A 23,657-nucleotide genomic window follows, 5' to 3' on the forward strand; every position below is an offset into this window, starting at 1 on the left:
TTATCGGGCTTGTGAGGACCGTTGAGGACCACAGGACTGAATGTGTGGGTCTCCAAATATCGTACTGTCACTTTAAAGTTATTGTTTTTTCAGCCAAATGTACTAAAAGAAAAAAAGAAAAAAATCACACAGTGGGACAGTGCATTTAAAATCAAAACTGTTTTATATGCATAAAACAGCAATAACCTGAGGTTTGGCCATTTAAATGAAACAACTGCTTCATTCACTGTCAGATATCAAAGTATCGTATATTTGCCCTTTCATATCATATAAATACAACAATTATCATATTACCAAAACATGGTGGTGTCTTCTGGCTGCAGCATAGACCCTTTTACAACCTGCGTCATCGCAGAGATTTATGCACATCATGGCAACAGAAGTAGATACTCTGGCCTGGATGTTATGTCACTTTGACAAATAGACGAGGAAGCAGAACCAAAGCTATCGATAAACAACAACCAAAGGAATAACAAGAAGGAGAAGAAGAAGGAAAAGAAGCCAATATTCTCAGGATGGACTTAAGTTATACCGTATACCTGGGGCAGCTTCAGGCTATCAAGTAGGTGGATTAGACCACATACGTAATACATTATACCTTATCCTGCTTAGAACTCGACTTCCAACTAAATTTTTAATAATGTGACACGAAATAATGATTCAAAGAGGTTTATTTCATGTAAAAATCAGCCTTTTGGGTTCTAGGATGTATGAAGTGTGTTCTGTGTATATACGTTGATGTCTACCTAGTAATAATCACCCTTGAATATTAGCGACTGACCCATCAGAATCAAGTATTCAAGAGAGCCGTGTTCTAATATCTGATGAATGTGACTGAATGTGGAATGAAACATCTGTGCACCAATGTCTTGTTGGGACAGTTGTGCCTAGTTTCTCCACCAAATACGTGTAAATATTCCCATTCTGTAACTTTATACGGATCTGGAAGCCAGTTATTTTTTAAAGTGAATTTTTCAAAGTAAGCTTCGCAAATCTACTGCTTGACTCGTCACCGCAAGTTGCTATACACGGTTCTATGCGTCACAAGCTCCGCCACCTGCGTCTAAATTCGGACGACAGTGCCGCCCGTATCTCTGAGGAATTTGAGTCGTGTTGTCCACTTTTTTTTTGTTGTTTGGCTGGCTATATCAAAAAAAAGTTGATGCATCAAGTCAACAATGACTTATCCTGGTGACATGATGAGAGATACAGAAACGCAATTTTGACACAATCAGATCTGATGAAGCTGCTTTCTCACTTTCTTTTTAATCAAGTCAGTCCCGAAAGAAACTACCGGTGACACTAAACACACATACCGAGCCGGAGCCAACAACAATGAGGTGACATCCACTCTCTCCACTCTTTATTTATTTTGGCTCTTATAATGAGTGTGTGTGAGCATTCCCTGGATTGCTGGAGTGTGCTGCCCGTGGCCAAGGGAGAATACGCTCTACTGAACCCTGTCACCAGGAGAGAGGCAAACACACAGAGCAAGAAAACCGAAGGGGGAGATGAGGGACACGGACAGAGAATGGTAGGAATAAGAATGACCAATGGAAAACTCTACAGGGAACAAATGAAAGATGGGACAGGGAAGAGGGAGGCAGGGAGCGGGACAAGAAGCCAGGGGCAGCGCCGCAGTCGCCTTTATCTGCATCTCTCTGAGTGCATATGTCGTTTTTATTTCTATCCGTGAAGGGGAAGGGACCTGAGATCCGAGCTCAGCTGCACAACCGTCCCACTTCAAATTCTCAGACTTCCAATGCGTTCACACTGGGAGCAGCCCAGTACAGGCACAGTGTTCGGCTGGTGCTACGGGCCACTGAGCAGACCTCTGGGCTCAAAGGCAGACTGAGAGAGTGTTGGCACAGTTGTCGAGAGAAGCGGGAAGTAGTTCTTGATTATGTCCTGCCCAGTGACCACTCCGTGTCCTTTAATGCATGGATGGAGACTGTATTTGTTTCCGTGCTTCCTGCAAGATCTCAGAAACACTGATGATAGTAAAACTGCATAGAAGTCATCTGTGCCATCTGTCACAGAATGTAGTTTTAAACAGTAGCATTACATGTCTTATGACTCTAATGTTGTTCTTCTCTGTAAATAATTTTGTTTTTGACTCTTTCAAGTGTAAAAAAAACTGCACAGGCTCATCAAATGATGAAGATCAGAAAAACGCATTTTCAAACAGTCCATTTATAAAACAATCAATCACAGAGCAACTTTTAGAAGACATGCTCTCAGGCTGGGTTCTTTTTTGCAGTTATCATGTGTACTCAGTGTCCTAGAAATCAGTCACACTTCTCTCTGGAGCTTTGTCAAACTACAGCTGATGCGCTTCAGAATTTCTGTTTCTATCATCAAATTATATGTTTTCAGTTTGTGTCCAGTTGGGAAATAATTTTGGGGCCAATTCTTCAAATGTTTTCTATACAAAACTCTAGTTTCAGAGTGCAGGAAAATTTCAAAAACTCATGGCGTACACCGATGCTGGGGTGTCCACAACGCTCGGCAATCAAGTATTTTTACTCCCCAATCCGAGCCCAGTCTTTTAATGTCGAGCATCAGTCGATCTGATCATAAATGCCCTAAAGTTCCTCCTTTGTTGATTCCTAAAGTCTTTCCTTATCTTCTCCTAGAGTCGACTGGATTCAGTCCAAGAAATGTTTCTTCCAGTCAGAGTTAATGTGGAGAGTTGAGCTCGTACCTTGTGTTCTCTGCTCCGGAAATGCTCTGGTCCTCCAACGCTGCCATAAACTCTCTCTGGAAGATTTGTTTCCAGGAAACTTTTCTTTTAAACATTGCAGCGTTCAGAAGCTGCAGCCTTTGACCTGAGTGGACTCCATGAATTCTGTTTAGTCATTTTATTGGAGCTCCTGAATGAAGCTTCTACCACCTCACCAAACATCCATATTGCAGTAAAGTTCTTCCATGCAGTTGACATGTTTAGTTAGAGTAGCTCAGGAGGTAGAGCGGTCGTCCAATAACCGAAAGGGTGGCGGTTTGATTCTGCCCTATTAACCCACCTTGCCCCTGGGTGTGTGCTCCCTGGTGTTTGCTTGTGAGCGAGTGAGTGATGTTCGGTGGTGGTCGGAGAGGCCATTGGCGCAAATTGGCAGCCACGTTTCTGTCGCTGTGCCCCTGGGGCAGCTGTGACTACTGAGGTAGTTTACCACCACCAGGGCGAGACTGTATGAGCGAATGAATAATGCATTCAATGGTACCCACTTTGAGCATCTAAAAATGGAAACATAAAACCAATGCATTATTAGATTTTTTGGCTCTTTTGGGGTTTTTGGCAACTTTACCATTAGCCAACCCCCACTGAGAGAGAAGAAGACACGTTGACGTAATGACTCACTGGTGATTTAGGTTCTAAATGCCAGGAGACAGACAATATATTCAGTCTAATATGAATATCTACCGTTGGTTTGTTTCCACTCATACTCTTGATTCTTCTCCCATGCTGATAACAAGCTCAACTTAAATTAACCCAGCGCCTGAACTCCACTGTCTCATGGCCTTATCCCTGAAGGTTCTGTTCCTTATCCCTTAGCCTTGTTCCTCTCACCCCCATCGTACCGATGATGTCACTGCTCGACGAAGCCGGCCGCACATTATCCACACAAAAAAGAAATACAAGAACGGAGGCATGCATGCTGGACTCTCTCTCCATCTTGCCTTCTCCAAATCAGTAATAAGTAACAAAACTGATGGAGACCAGCACCCGCTGAGAATGATCTGGACTTCGTTTGCTGAAAGCCAACTCTCTTAATCCTCTGGTTAAACGACTGACCCCAGGTTACATGATTAGAGACCTTAGCCAGGAACATAAAAGGCTGTTCGGTGGCTGCTAGATGGGCTGACTCTCATTACCACAGCTAGTCCACTGCACCGCGATCTGAACATGATCTGAATTTGCCAGAAACCTTTTATCGTCACAGCACGCTCAGTTTCTAAAATGTGCCTCTGATATTTTGTCTAAGAAGTCAGTTTATAAATTAATCGATTTTTAAAAACAGCTTCAGTAAACTGTGTTGTGGGGTTTTGTTTGTAGTTGCAGTAATGATGTGTACTCTGTATCCTAGAAATCAGATTGAACTGAGTTCCACTCCCCTGGAGGTCTCTCAAACTGCAGATTGGCTGCAGAGTTCTGTTAATATCTGTCATACAGTATAAAAACTAAAAACTGGTCAAATTATCAATAATAAATACATGTTTTTGTTATACATATAGTTCTATTTAAGTTGCTTTTGGGCATGACACCCTTACCACAGTCTATAAATACCACATGCTTATCATAATATGCCAGCTCAGTGTCATTAACATGACTCTAGTTACTGGTACAAAGTTGTTCAAGTAAACTAAAAAGTGATGTAAGCCCATCAAAAAAAGTGATGGGTTTACGTCACCTCTTTGACTGTTGGTCAAAGAGTCTTCTGAACCATATATAGCAGCTGGATGTGAATGAGACAAAGTTCCTCCAGGACCGTGAAGACAAAGGACTAAGTACGATACAATGGACTAAGCATGAAGTGCATTTGTACGAGCTCATGCAGACTGTACAAACAGTTCAAAGGAAACAGCAAAATACAGACAGTACAAAACACTCTGGAAGACAAATGCACTTGGAAAAAGACACTACAACAAAGAGCATCCACTACTGAGCATAATGTATCACAACATATTTAAGACAAACCAACTGCCCTCCATGAACTCTAGTGTCTGTTTTCTTAAGAATAAAATGCACAAATCTCTTTTATTAACAGTGGAGAGATATCCTTTATTTTAATTTGAAATCTGGACACATTTCCTTCACATACTGTACCTCAACATAGGTATTTTAAAATTAATGTATCTTTACATTTCACGTGTTTCCATTATTTCTCATGCCCCACTTCTTTAGCTGGAACTCATGTGCATCAGTCCGATGTGATGCGATTCCCATAACTAAAGAAAATATGCTTAGTGTAGTCCAAACTTTAACATGAAAACAAAACGTGATTGTCATTGTGCTGTGTTTACACTAGGTGGTATGTAGGCTTCAGTCTGCGACTTCTACTGCAGGTAAATAAAAACCTTGGAGTTGCAGACGGGCCTGCTATTTCTACTGGTTGAGTCAGAAAGGCTGCAGGCTAACACTCTTTACTATTTACCATGGAAACACATTCACAGATTAAATGGCATACAAGGGATTGCGAAAGTTCCCAGATGCAAAAATACTTCAAAGAGTTGAGCTGCCGTGCTGGTTTATGGAGACTGAGACGTGATGTCTGAGAGGAATTACTCTGAAAGGAGAACACATTCCACAAGAGCAATCTGTCAGACATCAAAAACAACAACAGTTTGGAAATGACATAGCAAATTTGTTCACTTAATGGCAAAAACATTGGATTAGAAGCACACAGCCAAAAACACAACCAAGACTTCAGATACCAGTTTAAGCCATAAGATCATATTGAAGGAAGGATGATGATTTCTAAATCGTTGTTGAAGTTCTACAAGCGTGTCCATGCTGAATGGAGGAGAATATCGCAGGACTTTTTCTCACCAAGATAACCAATAGTGCTCAAGGTGTTTCTGTACTGGCTTCAGCATTCACACAAGGTTAAAGTCGCCTGATTGAAAAACTCTGCAGAAAACGTGGATCGTGAAAACTCTTACCAGCCAGAAAGCGGTGTCATGTTTCCCACTAGCCGTTGAGCCAGTTTGTGTGTAAAGTACAGCAGGGTTTCAGTTTGTGATAAACAGTTTTGTGAGGAGCACCATATCCGAGGCGGCCTCTGAACTGATAACAGACACCTCTACTTCTCAAGTTTGGGTATCAGCTTCAGCTCGTTTTCCGCTGGGTCACTCACCCCTTTCAGCAATCAGTGGGGGAGTGATTCTTTGGCCAATGTTTGTCTGCTAAGGACAAATTTCATGTTCTGTTACAGAGAAGACCTCATTTGAGCTGCAGTAGGTGGCATGACAAACTAGCTACCTCCGTTTTCTTATTTCTGATTTTTTACTTGGATGTGTGTGATTTTTAGGGCTACAACATTTACCCGTCATATTTATAGCAGATGTTTGCTGTTTGGCAAGACATTCGCACCAGAGTATAGATAGCAGATGGAAATAATGACATCCTGACCCAGTTAGTTTAGCTAATTATCCCATTATCACACTGCAACTACTAATTTAGTTGTTGCCACATAATGCTGTGAATTTGTAGATAATAATTTCATCAAGAGGACAGGGAAGTATTTCTTTCCTTCTGTTTTTTTGTTGAATTTGCCCTTTATTTACCCCATATTTCCCATTTTCACTCACGTAATCACATATTTTGATGTAACTTTCTACATCCCAGATCCTGTTTTATGGCATTTTTGTAGGCATTTTTTATTTAGCAATTATTATTATTATTGTTATTTGTTTTTGAATGTGTGATTATTGCCCTTGTATCATTTGTACGTCATGAATTTGGTCCAAATCATAGTTTTGAAAAATCAGGAAGAAGTGATCAAAGTAACTGTAACACTGTGGAAAGCAAACAGATTCTGAAGGGCTTTTGTAGTGAATCATTTTACCCTGCAGAGGGCAGTGATACTCACCACATTGTCAAAATTACCAAACATCCCCAAAGAAGAAGAAAGCAATCAGGAAAAAACAAACAAACAAACAAAAAAAAACAGCAGAAATACATAAAGTGTGCAGAAAAGCAAGCTCGTCTTTTCCTGCCAGATGCATGAACCACAGGTTGAAGAGTCCTCAAGTATGACCCTGGACCTCGAGTTGTATGAGTGTGTGAATGTGTGTGCACTTGTTTGAACAAATGGGTCAGTGTGTCATTTGAGCTGTAAAGTGCTTGGAGGACAAGACCACTTATTGTTTACTATTTACTGAGCATTTGATGGAGCCTGGCGCCATCTGGATTTCAATACGGGGCGTCTTTCAACCGATAAATCAACTAGATATGCCTCCAACCAATCGGAGCCATTTAGTTAGTAACAAATTCAACTCTGTGGTCCTCAGATGACTTGTATGACTACATTTCTGTTACTCTTATGTCCATCTCCACATTAAGCCCCGTTTAATTGACCTGGTAGACTTTTACAGGAGCAGAACCAGTTCCCAACGGAGAGACTCTAGACCAACTTTCCACTGTAAAATATTTGTGGGCGAGGGGAAAAAAAAAACATGGCCGTCGAGGTTTTTTGGAACAATTGGGACAGAACAAATGTTTCTGTTGCCAAATGAATGCAAGTCAAAAACTAAGACTCCTTGAAAGATTCCTTTTAGATAAATAAGATTTTTTACATAAACTTTTTAGTTTTTACAACATGTCTTGAAAACCCACGTCTCCATTTAAAATAATTTTGTTGTGAATGTTAATTATTCCTTCAGGAAGAGTCTGAAACATCTAGTGACATTTAAACTATTGCACACTTCTGTATTAAATGTTACATTCCTTCCTTGAATGCTAGAAAAACATCAGCAAACAAATGTCTGAGAACACTTTATTCTCTCTGCATGACCTCACTATAAAAATACTGGTCAAATTTCTAAGCAGGTTAAATGTTTACGGAGATGATCCATTCAAATTTTCTTAAGAAATGTATTATCCTGTGATGCATGTGTTAAATCCTGGCTCTAGAAGGACTTTACAGCCCTCGTATTTAAATTTATTAAACTAGAGTTTATCCCAGCTAACATATTTGAGGCTGCAGGTTGCAGATGCCTGTGATACAGTGTGTGCCACACAGATCGACCTGTCTCCTTCTGGACGTCTCTAGTGTCCAGAGAGGCAGGAGCAGTGAGCATCGGAACATGTGAAGCGACAGGCGTGGGCCTCTGCTCCCTGCTCAGTGGCAGCTCCAGGCTGTTGCAGGGATCCATGAGAGTTGCCCTCACTAGTCCAAAGAGCATCACGAGCCATCTGCAGTCCCCGAAGAGACGCTCTGTCCTCAAGGACACGCTGATAACAGAAAACGCACTGTGGTTGCTTACAGCTGTGAGTCCGGGCGTTTTTCATGCCTCGGTGAGACACATTGTTCAATCAGCAAAATCTGTTTCCACACAAATTTATTCTAAAAGCGTTTTAAACATGTTTGCTGAGAATAGGCCAATAATTGCATAGCAGCATATAACATGTTCTTAATTTGAGCTCTTTTCTAATAAGTGTGTTTGTGGAAACATTTTCAAGAACTCTTAAATAATCATTCAGTCTAATTCCCCAAACTCCTATATGATTTCTAACTACCACCTTCCTCCCCGAGTGAGTATAATTATCATTAGTTCAGGCTTTTCTGTTCTGTTCCTTTTTTTTCTGTGTGACGCCTCAGTGTATCAGAATGTGAGTTTCTTGTTTTGAAGGATTTCTTCGGATTTGTGTGAAATTTGCTATTTTGGGTGATTATTTTGACGTTGCTAAAACCCCGTTGCTAATTTTTAGTAAGGAGCATTAGCACCATGAGGACACCTGAGACCGTACCCAGAGCTTCCTGATGAATAATCCAGGTAGCTGGCTAAACCTCTTTTCAGGATGAGTATTCTAGTGGACCAGGGACAGATTGAGTTTTCACAATGTGTTAGACAATGTTTGTGTAACACTCTTTCAAGGCCAGGGAGATCGGTAACCACGTTCCATGGTAGGCGACAGCTTTTCATTTTCAGCCAAACCCTACACTAGAGACCTCGTTAAGAGAGTCCTGTGTGGGTCCATACCATGTGGCAACCTCCAGGTCTGACCAATGAAGCCCATGCAGACGTGGAAAAAGCTGCAATCCATCAAGTGGCCACTAGAGGCTCCAAAAGGTAGCAAATCCCCATAGACCCCCATGTTAAAAAGCCCAACTTTATAGCATTATTAAACATGTTTACAGCCTGGTAAAAGACAAGGTTTTGGTCTCAATAATTTATTTCACTATTCATGACAACTATATTATCTTTTATTAAGGTTTAAAATTCTGCATAATTAAGGGCATTACTTCTTTGAGTGACCGGCGGTAGCCTGAGCTAGCAGGTAGCGGAGAGTTGAGTGGGTGGAATATCCACATGTGGGTGGAGTAAAGCTCATCCTACATAGCGACTGCCGGCTCCACCTACTTTTGGCTTAATTTTCGAGGTTCAAAATGGGTGACATCACTTTGGGTTTGTCTTAGTATATACGGTCAACATCTGTTTTGTGTGAACACACCAATGGTCTGGAAAGTAAATACCTCTTTATACCAATAGGTGGCAATAGTCACCACTACTATTAGCTAGGAAGAGCTACTAGCGTGACTAGCATGAGCTGAACAGCAACTAAATGTTTGTGGTGACTGCTGATTAGTTTAGTTGTGAGATGTTGGTGGTTTCCTCTCATCAACTGATGCTCCAACATTTCTACTGGATGAAGGTCAGGACTTTGACTTGTTCCTAAACATTCATCTGGTTCTTCTGGAGAACCACTGGTGTTCTTGGACCCTTGGGCTCATGGACTCATGTCCTGACATTTTCTTTTACAGTTCACTGGTAGAATTCACAGTTCATTGGTCCATCAATGATGAGCAGATGCAGCAGAACAGGAACAAACCAGGACATTAGCGCCCCCATGTGTCATGGAGGGATGAGGTTCTGATGCTGGAATGCAGTGTTGGTTCATCTCCAAACATTTAAACCAAACTATTCTACTCTGGTCTCATCTGTCCACTACATATATACTAATATATATATTTGAATTAGTGGTGCTTGGGGGTTATTTTGAGTCGGATCCTCGCGGAACAAAATCCGGAATCTCTTAATCTCTTAATCCTCCCTGTCTTCCGGTACTTATTTAGGCAGATCATTTAAAAAATAGAATAAAATAAAATAAATAAATAAATGAATAAACAAACAAATAATGATATGCGTGTATTAATTTACAGAACCAATCCCAAGATTCCATTCAATCGTGTTTATTAAGATTTTACGTCATTTGAAAGAGTCGGAGATCCGTTGACGCACTGAAAAGCTGGGCCACGCCCCCTCACACAGGAAAAAAAAAAAAAAACGTTTGAATTTCGTCGCATCTGAACAGCAAGCGGAAAAAGAGCGAAGGGAAGAAAAATGACAGATAAATTTACTGTCTTTTTTCAAAAAAGGAACTTGCATGACACTTTAAACCGTGTCAGAAAAGCCTCCACAAGCGGCGACGAGGGCAGCCGCAGCGGTCATGGTGATGGTCAAAACCGGCCGCGGCAGGAGGCTAGCGCCGCGACAGCTAGCGAGTTCACCGACAGCACCGACAGCACCGACAGCTAACCGGGCTCACCGACAGCACCGACAGCTAACCGGGTTCACCGACAGCACCGACAGCTAGCCGGGTTCACCGACAGCTAGCCGCGTTGACCGACAGCAGAGACAGCTGTCCGGGTTTACCGACAGCACCGACAGCTAACCGGGCTCACCGACAGCACCGACAGCTAGCCGGGTTCACCGACAGCAGAGACAGCTGTCCGGGTTTACCGACAGCACCGACAGCTATCCGGGTTTACCGACAGCACCGACAGCTATCCGGGTTCACCGACAGCTCTCCGGGCTCACCGACAGCAACGACAGCTAACCGGGCTCACCGACAGCTCTCCGGGCTCACCGACAGCACCGACAGCTAACCGGGCTCACCGACAGCTAGCCGGGCGGAGAATGGCGGAGTGTGGGACGTCCAGCGACAGGTCAGGTTATGATGGGATTCACACGTTACACGTTAGACCTGTTTAGAAATTAATTGCTGACTGTGTGTACTTTGTGTTCGTACTTTATACCATGGATATTATTTGAAACTGAGGCTTGTAAGTCCCACAGCGTGGCAGGTGGGCATTTTCGTCTTGTTTTCAGCATGTTTTCTGAACGCGTCTCGCCATCCCTTCGCTGTCATATGTACTTTGTGTTTCCAGCACCTTATGATTTACAAATTAAGCACTGGTGGTGCCTATAATGTGCCCATGAACTGGGAGTTTGGCATTAAAATATGCACGATGCTAAGATGCTAACCACAAAGTTTGTGCCATGTGTTTCAACACCAGGTTTTATATGAGATACTAGAAATGTCAGGTATTAGACATGATCCATTGGACAATACTGGCAGTTTACAAACAGAAACGCCGAACATCGATTAGACCCTACGTTGCCACGAGATGCTTTAAATTATCTTGTTGTTCAAGTGTTTGGATAATTGTAATCATGACTTGTTGTCACAATGGCACTTCTGTCATGACACGACCGAATCAATTATACTTTCAATACAAGGCTGCGTCTGTAATCACAGTGTTTGTACTGTGCTCTCTGGAGACTTCACAAGACGGAAACTGTGATTATGGAAATCCTGCCTTTGTGCCCATCAAGCAACGCTTCCATTGCTCTGATGGTTTCTTACCTTGTTTTCCTCCAGTACATTCATCTGCCATCCTGTAGACCACATTATGTCTCATCTGTGGCTTTATAGTTGTCAAAGAAAACATAAAGAAAGGTGTATACAAGTGGAGTCACGCACTGAACCTTGACATTATAACGAATGTTTACAGTTTAGCCTGTTGACAGTAACAGTATATGGACTTTATTCTGTTTTTTCAAAGAAGTCAAACTGACTTCTGCAGTGATTCATTAATGACACCTCAGTATGAAAGTATCTGATTGCGTTTTTTTCATTTACTTTTTTAATCATTTAAACGTCAGTTTTACGGTTTAGCTCCAATAATAATAATGTTCTGGGCCTGGATGATACTCTAACATGTATATAGTTGCTCTGCCTGTCTTCAAATGGCTTTTGCTGCTCTACCTTTTATTCTATTGGATTCATTGATTTTATATTTTCAGTTCTTTTTAAAACGCTTGTTTGCTGAAGTAGTTTTAAATGCAACCTCCCCCACACCTTCTGCTGCAGTCCAGCCCAACATCAAACCACAACCGCGTTTAAAAGAAGTAACTTACTATAACTGCACCTGCTGTTGTTGTTAACAATATGTTCACTTTACTTTTTATGCAGTTTCTTTTTGATTGTCAGAACATCTTTAGTTTTAACAGATAAAGATACATTAAAGGATGCACTGTCTATTTGCATCCTTTTGTGTTGGTTTATCTGCTAAAACTAAGCTACAAACACAAAATTAATAACACACAATGGCCAATTCAGCTTCTGTTAGTGAAGTCACATTCATTTCCTTCTTGCGAGACTTAGACACTTAGACTTTAGACAGAGTTTAATGATCCACAAGGGAAATTACTTTGTCACCTTAACTTTGTTGCACATAAAAGTAAACACTCATAAAAAACACAAGAAAGCTAAAATAAATGAGTTAAAATTAAATAAAAACTAAAAATAAGCAGTTTAATCAGCTGTCATTTGAAAAGGCAGGATTTATCTTGACCTTTAGCCCCATTAAATGGTAAAAATTCTTATGATCAAACTTAGTGAAAACTTTAAAGCGTTTAAGGAGGTTGTACCTGTTGTCACTATTGATTTCTTTCAGTTTTCTGAGGTCAGTGTTGGGTCGAAGTTTCTGATCCATAGGAAAAAAAGATGTTGGAGACGATGATGGATGCATGATGGCAGCAGTGAGACATGACTCAACGTATCTGTTCTTAGCTTCCATTTCAGGGCCAGAGACACAATAAATGTGCTTCTCAGGAGGGACCTAATAAGGCCACGAGGTCTATGAGGGGGGCAGAAGTGTCTACGGCCTTATTAAACGCCTCTTTAAAGTCCAAACAATGGGAAGGAGTACCCCTCACTCCAAGCCAGCGGACCAGTCGGCCTGGCGAGAAGTCGAAGGCCCTCTGAGGCCAGGCGGTGTAGACGGTCAATCTTTACGGCCAGAGAGACGTGAGTCAAGGTCTGTGGAGAACTCTACAGGGGCTGACTGGTCTTTCGGCCGGTCCAAAATCCCAAAATGAAAGGCAAGGTGAGGGGTTCCAGACACTGTCTGTGACCAGGGTGCACAACTCAATGACGTAGTCGGTGACATGACACCTCCCCGCTGCGACTCCCTCATGCCTCGTGTCTCGTGGCCCGGTGAAGTGTGCTCACAAATCATTTGGAGTACGTTGGAGGGGAAAAGATCTATTAAAAAAAGATCCTGACTCAGGATGTTCAGTGATTTTATGAGTTAAATAATAAAATGAACCGAAGTTAAAGGTGTCCACAGTAGTGCTTAAACAGACAGACCCTTAAAACTGACCCTAGCCCTGTCGGACATAACTCTAAATCGCTCTAAATCTTGTAATGTCATGGTCATGACTCTTTCAAGTATTTAAGTATGTTAAAAGTGCCCAAACCACAGCATTTCATTTGTTCCTTCCTTGACAATTAACTTAGTAAACGCAGCTAGAAGAGCAGTGTGTCGTTTTGGTGTCCCTGCATATGTACATTAAAACATTGTTTTTATTTCTACTTGTGACGTCTTGAAATCTACATGTCCCGCAAAATTATGACCGGTCACAAAACAGCACGAGGACGCGTCAGATGCCTCTTTGCTTTGCCTCAGTTTCCCCGTGAACATGAATCAAATCAACGTTAAATACAACAATCAGACATATTTCATCATGTGACTCCTTAAATCAGTAAAAAATATAGCTGTGGATGCATCCTAAGCATCTTACAGGGAAAGAATCTGCAATACTTAAAATGTGCAATGCTTATTTCTACTACTACTACTAATATTTGACAGTAATAGTGAAGAGGAACGGGTCATTCTGTGTTCTTGTAAGATGGTAGAAATTCCTGAAACATTTTTGAAAACAGAGATCAAACTACTGCAGTAGCATTTTAAGAACATATGATTCTTACTACTAATTTACTACTACTAATACTAATTTTCCCTATAAAATCATGTATATGTATTTATAGGCATCAGCTGCTATTCTACAAAACAAACTTATGTGCAGAATTGGACAGAGAGCTGCAGCAGTTTTCCCAAATGATGCACATGTACAATAAGAAGTGAAACTGAGATGTAATCTTTATGCTTTTATTTGAGTGCGGCTGGATTATTGTAATAACCTCCTTACATGTCTGAACAATAACTACATTTCCTTTAGATGTCCCAAAATTCAGCTGCCAGGCTTTTAACCCTGAACCAGGAAAAGGGATCATATCAGTCTGGTCTCAGTACATTTCAGAACGGATTTTAAGACCTTAACTGGTTCATTTTAAGGCCCATTATAACCAGCACCTGTTTGAGATCTCAGCTCCTTCAGGGAATCAGCTGAATCTCCTTTAAATCCTTACTTTAAAAATACCTTTGTCTTGGTTTTAAATGAGGTCTCAGTTGTATTTTGTGTGTTTTACAGTTTTAGTCCACGCTGTACTGCGACACCAAGCAGATAACATACATCTAGATCAGGAAAATACAGCAGATAATAGGAGGGATAGGAGTAAAGTTATGGAAATGTACCGAGGCAGGGCTTGAATCGAAGAACACAACACACTTCCTGCTGCAAGAGAGGGGGACATAACACACTGTGATGGTCCTGATGAAGATCATTAATCCATGATGGGATTACACCTCTTCGTACTCGTGTGACACCGACAGATCTAACAACACGTCAGCAGCCGTCTCGGAGGCTTTAAACTAAGACATTTCCGTCAGGCATGGCTCAGATGTGTTGCGCAGCCAGAAACGGATGATAGGGTGTGGGGAGGCAGGATGCTGCTGCGCATTTGTCTGCCACTGTCAACTCTCTAAGGACGGCTGTGGATGAGGATAAGTCTCTGGTGGAGGACGCATGAACCCCCCGTGGAGGCTTCGCTCCCACTGTAACGTAAGCTGCCCGTTGCCAGTGAGTGATGCGCTGTTTTGACTGGGCCCTGCCATGTGAGTATCCTCTGGCCCGTGCACACGTAGATGGTCGTAGATGGAACTAATTCCTTATCTCCTGATGTCTGGAGGCAGATTAACACAAGAGGCCAGAGGACACAACATGGGGTCTAAGCCTCTTCCTTAGCTGCAGCCATTTATGTTTTTTTTACTTGTTAATGTTTTTAGTCAGATTTTCTGATCATGTTGCAGAGGAAAGCAGCACCATGTTGGTTTGAGGTTGCAGCCAACCAAGCTGCACACTGGTCTGAGCCTAGCAGAGTTAAACCTGGCTGTAGGAAGACAGAGTTTCTCAACCAAGGGAAAAGGGTGCTACCAGAAAAGGAGCAAGACAGAAGCTACGCTATGCACAAGTAATGGAACAACAGCAGGGTTCATGGTCAGTGTTGGGAAGGACAAATGCTGCAAGTCCATGCCCAAGAGAGAAATATTAGCAATTTACTCTGTTATACAAACTGTACACTGAGTTACATTGAATCAAAGTGTCAGAGCTTCAGTGTCGTCCCATGACAGGATGTAAAATGTGGGGGGGTTTGTGAGATACTGTGTATGTTACTGCAGATGCAGATGGAAGATGGGTCTGTAGGGCGCAAATAAAGAAAATCTTTGCAAACATGAGGGGCAAAAGTCGACATGAACAGACCAGAAAAGTCTTTCAATTCTGATACACGTTACAGTTAGGAAGATAAATCATTTCATTATTTGGCTTTATGCTATTTTCAGAATAATTGGATGGTAAATTACAGCTCGAGATGACTAAAAAGAACAAACAAGCAAAAGAAACAACAGAATAACAGAAAACCAAGACAAATATATATGTATTTATTAATATATCTTGCATTGACTGTGTGTATATTGCGCTGCAGCCTATAAAGATGAAAAAAATAAAAAGTACTAAAGGACTAAAAAGTAAGACTCCAGCTTAATTTAACCCAGAAAATCCCCCAAAAAGAAAAAAAAAGAAAAAGATTTGATTCACTTCCACATTTTTTATTTATTAATTTATTTTTATCATATTTGATGCTCGAACCACAAATAAATGACTTTATTTTCCTTTTTCTTTATTTTTTTTTCTTCAGAACAACAAATAAAAAGCTGTTCATTGTATTTGGGACATTTTCAAGATTTCTGTATGTTTGATTGACTTTAGTTTTTCTCAAACAAACAAGATCCTGTTAATGACTATTTTATTTTAACTTTTAGTAGAAAAAAACACCTTGATCAGGCAAATATGACACTGATAAACAGATGTTTGTGTCTCTGAATTTGTACTCTGATCTGATAAATATATATTATATAGGTTATGATAGTAGTAGTAGTATGATAAGAGCAATATAGGCATTAAGAATATATAGAATAAGTAGTCAATTAGAATAAGAATACACAAATATATATATATATACAGTGGGGGAAATAAGTATTTGATCCCCTGCTGAATTTGTAAGTTTGCCCACTTCCATAGAAATGATCAGACTCTGGTTTTTATGGTTGTTTACTGGTTATGGGTATAGACAGAATATCAATCGAAAATGCATAAAAAACACACAATCTAAAAGTTATAAATTGTTATGTATTTTATTAAGGGAAATAAGTATTTGATCCCCAACAATTCACTTAGAATTCAGGCTCCTACAGATTGGCTGGTGCGCATGTGGCACACAGCTGTGCTCAGTCAACTAATTACCAATACTCCTGATCTTAACTCGTCATGTATATAAAGCACACCTGCTCTAAGAATCAGTTTCTTACATTCCAACTTCTACAGCACCATGGGCAAGACCAAAGAGCTGTCAAAAGATGTCAGGGACAAGATTGTAGACCTGCACAAGGCTGGTATAGGTTACAAAACCATCAGCAAAAGGCTTGGTGAGAAGGTGACAACTATTGGTGCCATTATTCGCAAGTGGAAGACCCATAAAAGGACCATCAACTGTCCTCGGCCTGGAGCTCCCCGCAAAATCTCGCCTCATGGAGTGAGGATGATGATGAGAAAGGTGAGGGAGCAGCCTAAAACAACACGGCAGGAGCTTGTTAATGATCTGGAAGCAGTTGGGACCTCCGTCACCAAGAAAACAGTTGGCAACACACTGCGCCGTTATGGATTGAACTCTTGCAGTGCCCGCAAGGTCCCCCTGCTCAAGAAGGCACATGTACAGGCCCGCCTTAAGTTTGCCAGTGAACATCTAAATGACTCAGAGAAGGCTTGGGAGAAAGTGCTGTGGTCTGACGAAACCAAAGTTGAGCTATTTGGCATTAACTCGACCCGCCGTGTTTGGAGGATAAAAAAAACGTGAGTATGACCCAAAGAACACCATACCCACGGTTAAGCATGGAGGTGGAAACATCATGTTTTGGGGCTGTTTTTCAGCAAAGGGTACAGGGCAACTTCACCGCATTATGGGGCCAATGAATGCAGCCATGTACTGTAACATCTTGGACAAAAACCTTCTTTCCTCAGCAAGAACACTGAAGATGCCTCGTGGGTGGGTTTTCCAACATGACAATGACCCAAAACATACTGCCAGGACAACAAAGGAGTGGCTCAAGAAGAAGCATATTAAGGTCATGGAGTGGCCTAGTCAGTCTCCAGACCTTAACCCGATCGAAAACCTGTGGAGGGAGCTGAAGCTCCGAGTTTCCAAGAGGCAGCCAAGAAACTTGAAGGATTTAGAGACTGTCTGTAAAGATGAATGGGCCAAAATCCCTCCTGCGCTGTGTGCAAACCTGGTGACCAACTACAAGAAACGTCTCATCGCTGTGCTTGCCAACAAAGGTTTCTCTACAAAGTACTGACTTGTGTTGTGCTTGGGGATCAAATACTTATTTCCCTTAATAAAATACATAACAATTTATAACTTTTAGATTGTGTGTTTTTTATGCATTTTCGATTGATATTCTGTCTATACCCATAACCAGTAAACAACCATAAAAACCAGAGTCTGATCATTTCTATGGAAGTGGGCAAACTTACAAATTCAGCAGGGGATCAAATACTTATTTCCCCCACTGTATATATATATATATATATATATATATTCGTGCACAAGTATAAGTGAAGTACAAGTGAATAAATGAGTATGACAAAATACACGAATTACTACTGAATATAATATCACACATAAATATTTAAATTAAACTGAATTAGAAACATTGGTAAAAAGACATTGTTGTAGGTATAATACTTAATGCAGATTGAGTCATTAAATAAAATTACCTGCAACAGTGTCTCTGTAATTATAGGTCGTATCAATAAAGTTAATATTCATCTTGAAATATCAGTGGCCATATTGTATCATATTCTTACCGTAACCTTCTGAAAATTAATTTCTTTTGAAAAGTAAAGAATTCCTGGAGAAACAGGAAAGTCCATGATAGCGGCCATTTTGGAAACAGCTGCCAAAAGCTACGAACTGCAGAGCACGGACAGATCCACCAGGGGGCGGGTGACATTGTGTACAAACAGGTTTTTTAAGGACTGTATTGATTATGTGGTTGGTGCAGACGTCTCTAAAGCTCATGTATCTAATATGATGATGTCAACGTCATCCCTGAGGCCACAGAGGAGCCGGAGTACGTTAAGACACAGTTTCCCATCAGGCAAAACAAAGTCCACCGGCTAATGATCAGATTGACTGCTGAGAGTCGTGTCCCTGCCCCTGTCTGGCTCTGCTGGATGTTTTTGATGTTTTTTTACTTTACGTACTTTTGAGGGAGTCTGTTTTGGTGTAAAGTTGGGAAGGCTGAGACACAATGTTTGGTCAAAATTTAAACTTAAAAAAAAACACTTGTGTTGGGTCATATTGCCTCTGGTTTTTGTTTGTTAGTTGAACATGATGCATATTTGCATCAGCACTTTAGTCTCATTTTAATCAAAATCCAGAGCAGCTGATTGAAGGTTCAGAGCTGTGTTTGATTCCTGAGCCACGTCACATCATCGTGGTGGATTATGAATCCATCTGATGACGTGTGTCCTGCGTGGACATTGGACAATGACCTGGACCATCTCCTTCGGTCCAGGTCCAAGCCACTATTTGAGAGTGGGGAGTATGTGGGCTTCATGTCTACTTCTGACCTGTCTGGAAAAAGGTAAAGGTTGGTAAAGGCTGATCTGCCTCCATCTATTAACGCAGAGGAATGGACAAAAAAACTGATCCATTCTATACGTCTGTTTTGAGGGATTTGACAAGATTAGAGTTAAGTTACTGGGACGCTGTGTGGTGGTGCTGCAAACAGTTCACCACAGGAATTGTCATTTGTTGACTGTGTCATTTCTTTTGGCCTCCGTTAAACCGCCATGTGTCCAGGTACGTCAGGTTTTTCCTCTTTGTCAGATTGATTCTGTGCTGCCAAGACATGACGTCCCCTAAGAAGATGAACTATTATCAGCCTAACTATTAAAGAGGGATGGGCATCGCTAAGGCTTTATCTGATACTGGAGCCGAACCAGTGCAGGCGTTTAAAGAATGAAAACACACAAACTTTGTCTGAAAACGCCGCGTTTCGTATAATAATATAAATACAACTAAGACTAAGGAATAAATGAATTTAAAATAAAATTCACTCAATAAAACTGTCATAAATACTGTCAGTTCCACAGTCCTCTCAGGCCTGCCATTGTACATAAGATTCTGTTTTGTTTGTTTTTTTTTTTTTTTTTTTCTATTTTTTTGCCCACTTTTTCAATTTTTATTCTTTTGTTATCTTATTCTCTTGCTCTTATTTTATGTACCACTCTTCGCCCTCCTAATCGCCTTTCGGGGATAAATAAAGTTTTTTCTGATTCTGATTATAATTACCACAATAAATAATAAAAAAAAAAGTGGTGTGGGGTTTTGCAGGCTGTCGAAGATGCTGCATTTCTAAAATAAAAATTAAAAAAATCGCCACATGTTTAATCAAATTCGAGGTGTTGCACAATATCTCCTTCCTGCACTTGTTGCAGGTTTCTGAGTCTGTGTCTTTTGAGGAGAAGTTCAGACAAACTTTTGACCGTTTTGCCCCCGAACGCATCTGCAGCGCTACTTCAGTGGAGTCCATGCAGGTGGAAAACTGATGTGACGTCACCTGTAGCGTCGGCGCAGGATCAGAGCGAAGTCGGCCAAGCCAATTAAAAACCCAAATTTGAGTTGCTTTTCAGTCTGGTTACTACGGTTAGAGTCAGCACTGAGGCCATCATGGGACCCAGTATCGGTATTCATCCCTACTATTAAAAAGGAAATATTGGTACTTTGAGGTGCATGTTGGCAGATGGTGACTTCCTTTGTCCATTGGAGCCGTCCAAGCTGTCATTTAGGTTGAAGTGAAATTGAAAGAGCTGGGCCTTGTTCACAGTTTGGACATGGAGACACGAGCCCTGGTGTCCTCTCGCTGTATGATCTGAGAGTGAACCTGTGAAGCTCTGGTCTGCAGGTAGCTGATTGGTGTGAGCCGGGGCACCTGTGGCGTCCATTGTGTTAAGATTACATGAGTCGTATCGGTCTCACTAGCCCCCCCCCCCCTCCCCCCCTCCCTCCCCCAGGCTCTTCACGTTCCGGTGAAGCTCTGATCTTTTTGGTTATCTAAGCGCACCGTACACCAGTATTATTCCATCCATATACTGGTGTGTTTCTCTTTTGTCGTGGCCACTTGGGTCCTGATAACCGTGTGTGGACTCGCTTCCCTTTTTAGTTGAGCTCTAAAATGTGAGCACAGTGTGGTTTATCTTATCTGGTGTCGAATATATTCCTCGAAACTACCGACTTTTATCAGGCTAGTAATTCCAGTTTTATCATTCCTGCTTCAATAAACTGATTGTCAATCTTTGCACTGCTGTTAATAATTACACTCCCGCTACAAAAACAGATCCTTTGAAGCTGCACAGATATGTTACGTGCTATTAATAACATCTGATGTGAAAACATCTAATTAACTATGAAATCCCAATCTTCTTTTTTACCATCTCTGCTAATCTTTCGCTTACAGACTCTACTCTCATCTGTCATTCTCTCTTGCTAATTTAGACTCTTTCTTGTTTCACTTTCTGCAAATACCCCTTATTTTGTGTGATCTCTCTTTTTGCCGGTGCCGGACCGGAGACCTGCTGAGAAACAGTCTCTTAAATTGAGCCAGCTCTTTGAAAACTGACCTTTTATAATGTTGGTTACATCTGTGCGCACTGCTGTGCCTTTAATTCAAACTTTATATCTTAAATGTAAGTCTAGAAAAGAACATGTTCCATCAAACGGTTGTATAAACTTTTTTTTTTTTTTCTCCCAAACCCCAAAGTTGTTACATCACATAATATTGTAGTTGTGGGAGCAGGGAGCAGGGAGTCGGGCCTTGTGAGGTCACGCCGTTCGCCGGCTGAAAGCAAAGTGTGGGCCGATCACGCTCCTCAGGCTCACGTCTTCTAGAGCTCTGCTTTCTCCCTCTCTCTCCATAACTCTTTAACTCCCTCAAAGCACTTCACATGGGAAGCAAATGGGGCCTTTCAAAACCATCATTAAAAAATCATTATCATCTCTCATCTCTCCTGACCTTTTACTCAGTAAGCCTGGCATCAAAAAAAGTTCACAATCATCTATCAATCTGTCCATCAAACCGCCCGTCTACATGCCCACTTACTTTTTTATTTATTTATTTATTTCAAATCAAAAATAGTCATCCAGAAAACGTGTTACCACTAAGGATCTGGTGAGATTAATGGTTCTACCCACAGATGATCCTGCAGCTCACGAGTCTTAGTTGCTGCAAATCAAACCCAATTCCAGGCAGATCTCTGTGCTCTGACCCGTCTGATCAGCTGTCCTTCAGCCTCAAGGGACGGCGACAGGAAGCGTCCTACTCTCTGTTATTAATACGCCGGGTCTTTCATGTGTTTGTTTAGTCTCTTGTCCCAGCACAGCCCCCCTAAATGACAAACCCGCAACACAGAAAGGGCAATTCAAGGATAATGTTGAACCAGACGACTCCAAAAAACTCTTGAATCTGACGACGCTATAATTAGTAACCTGTTGCCACATACAAAATAAATGCTTAGAAAATGGTTAATTGGTTGATTATCGAAATAGATGAGTAAAATGAGCTGAGATAACACGTGCAACAACTTAAAACAATTTCGAGGTTCAGTTTATTAAGAAAAAGGTGCAAGTGATTCACTGCCATGTGCACAGTTGATCTTTTTTTTTTGTAGTAGTAGCAGTAGACAATGAAAAGCTTAATTTCTCATTTTATACCTGTTTTCTAACCATTGCTGGTTATTCAGTTTGTAAGATACACAAATTTGCATTGCACATTCTAGATGCAAATATCTAAACTGTGACTTTTATACTTTTTGAGATGTAGCGCGTCTGAACACATCACCACAGCTCAAAAATATACATCATACAGCTCAGTATTTATATCGTATGAATCTGCACATTCGTGTGAACATTTTTAAAAATTATATTTCAAAACACTCAGTTTGCAGTGCATGCTATTAATGTAGATTAAAAATGAATGGTGTTTAATCGGGATTAATTCTTGGTGTGGAATTCAAAGGGTTGAACTGTAAAGATTAGTCACTATCAGCTCATTCCTTTTCAGAAAGTTATGACTTTTTAACATTTGTGTTTTGTACAATATTTGCAACAATATTTCTTATATCAGAAATGATGAAAAGGTAGTAGTTTGGAGGAGGAGGGCGGTGTCATAGATTTAAATCTCACATGGTGCAGGTAGATGAGGAGAACTCTGATGAAGACGTCTCGGATGACCAGACCAGAAAATAGTCAGATGATCAGGCAGGTTGTTGAGAAATCAAACCTTCACTTTTGCCGGTATCGTCTACGGGTGCCTTCACTCCCAGGTCCGTGTCCTGAAAGTGTCGATTTCTTGGGTTGGTGTGAACACAGAAATCACAGAAATCTGTTCTGGAGCAAATAAACTGAGGAGATAAGCTAAAGGTGCCATGTCCTCCTCGTGGGATCCTGTCTCGGTTCCTGCAGATGATGGAAGTCTTCTTATGCATATATTAAATTAAGTGGATGTCAGACATGTTTTCACTAACGTAGAAGTCTTTGCTGGAAATAGCATTGTTTCCACAGTGATGCTACCTTCAGCTGTTGCTTGGCTTCCAGATTGAAGATAATACAACCGTTTATGTGCAACCTGTGGAAACTATAGCGATAAAAAAAAGTGTGTGTCAGACGTCATCATGAGCTTTACTGCCCCTACGCTCACAGAGTCAGGGGGTTAAGATTTGAAACTCTTTAGTCTGGTCGGGAGTCTCATCATCCACTCTACTCATCGAGCTGGAGCACGGCACTTACTGCCGAAACTATCGCTCTTTATCCTGTCATTCACCGGCAAGATGCCCCGCTCTGCATAAAAAGGGTTCTCACCACTGATCCATTATGTTATAAGTGACAATTAGAGTCCAGACTGAGATATTGCTCTCTGTGTCCTGTACGTCGTGTAGTTTTCATGCTCCCTCAACAATTGGACGGTTGATGAAGTCCCTGCACCGGCAGCTCTTTAAAATGACAGGGGTTTTTGTTTTAAAGTGGTTGTGAAAAGAAATCTGAAAATGTTTGATCTACTTTAGTCTCAGTCGTAACTTGTGTTCTTCATGGCCCACATCACTGTGACGTCACAACGTTAGCTGGAGGCGAAACAGAGGGAAGGTGGAGGCCAACACTGTCACTGTTAAACATGAACATGTCGTCTCGCTGTATTTTTTGCTGCTAAAACTGAAAAATCAAAAACACTAAGTGGAAGTTTTATCACATACCAGCCACTTGCCAGTTGTAGACAACTTTGGTTTGACTTTGACGATTGAAAGAAAAGATTGGGCTGAGACAATCAACAACAACAACACACACACTTCAT

This window comes from Mugil cephalus, chromosome 2 (genome assembly GCF_022458985.1).
Source record: "Mugil cephalus isolate CIBA_MC_2020 chromosome 2, CIBA_Mcephalus_1.1, whole genome shotgun sequence".
NCBI lineage: Eukaryota > Metazoa > Chordata > Actinopteri > Mugiliformes > Mugilidae > Mugil > Mugil cephalus.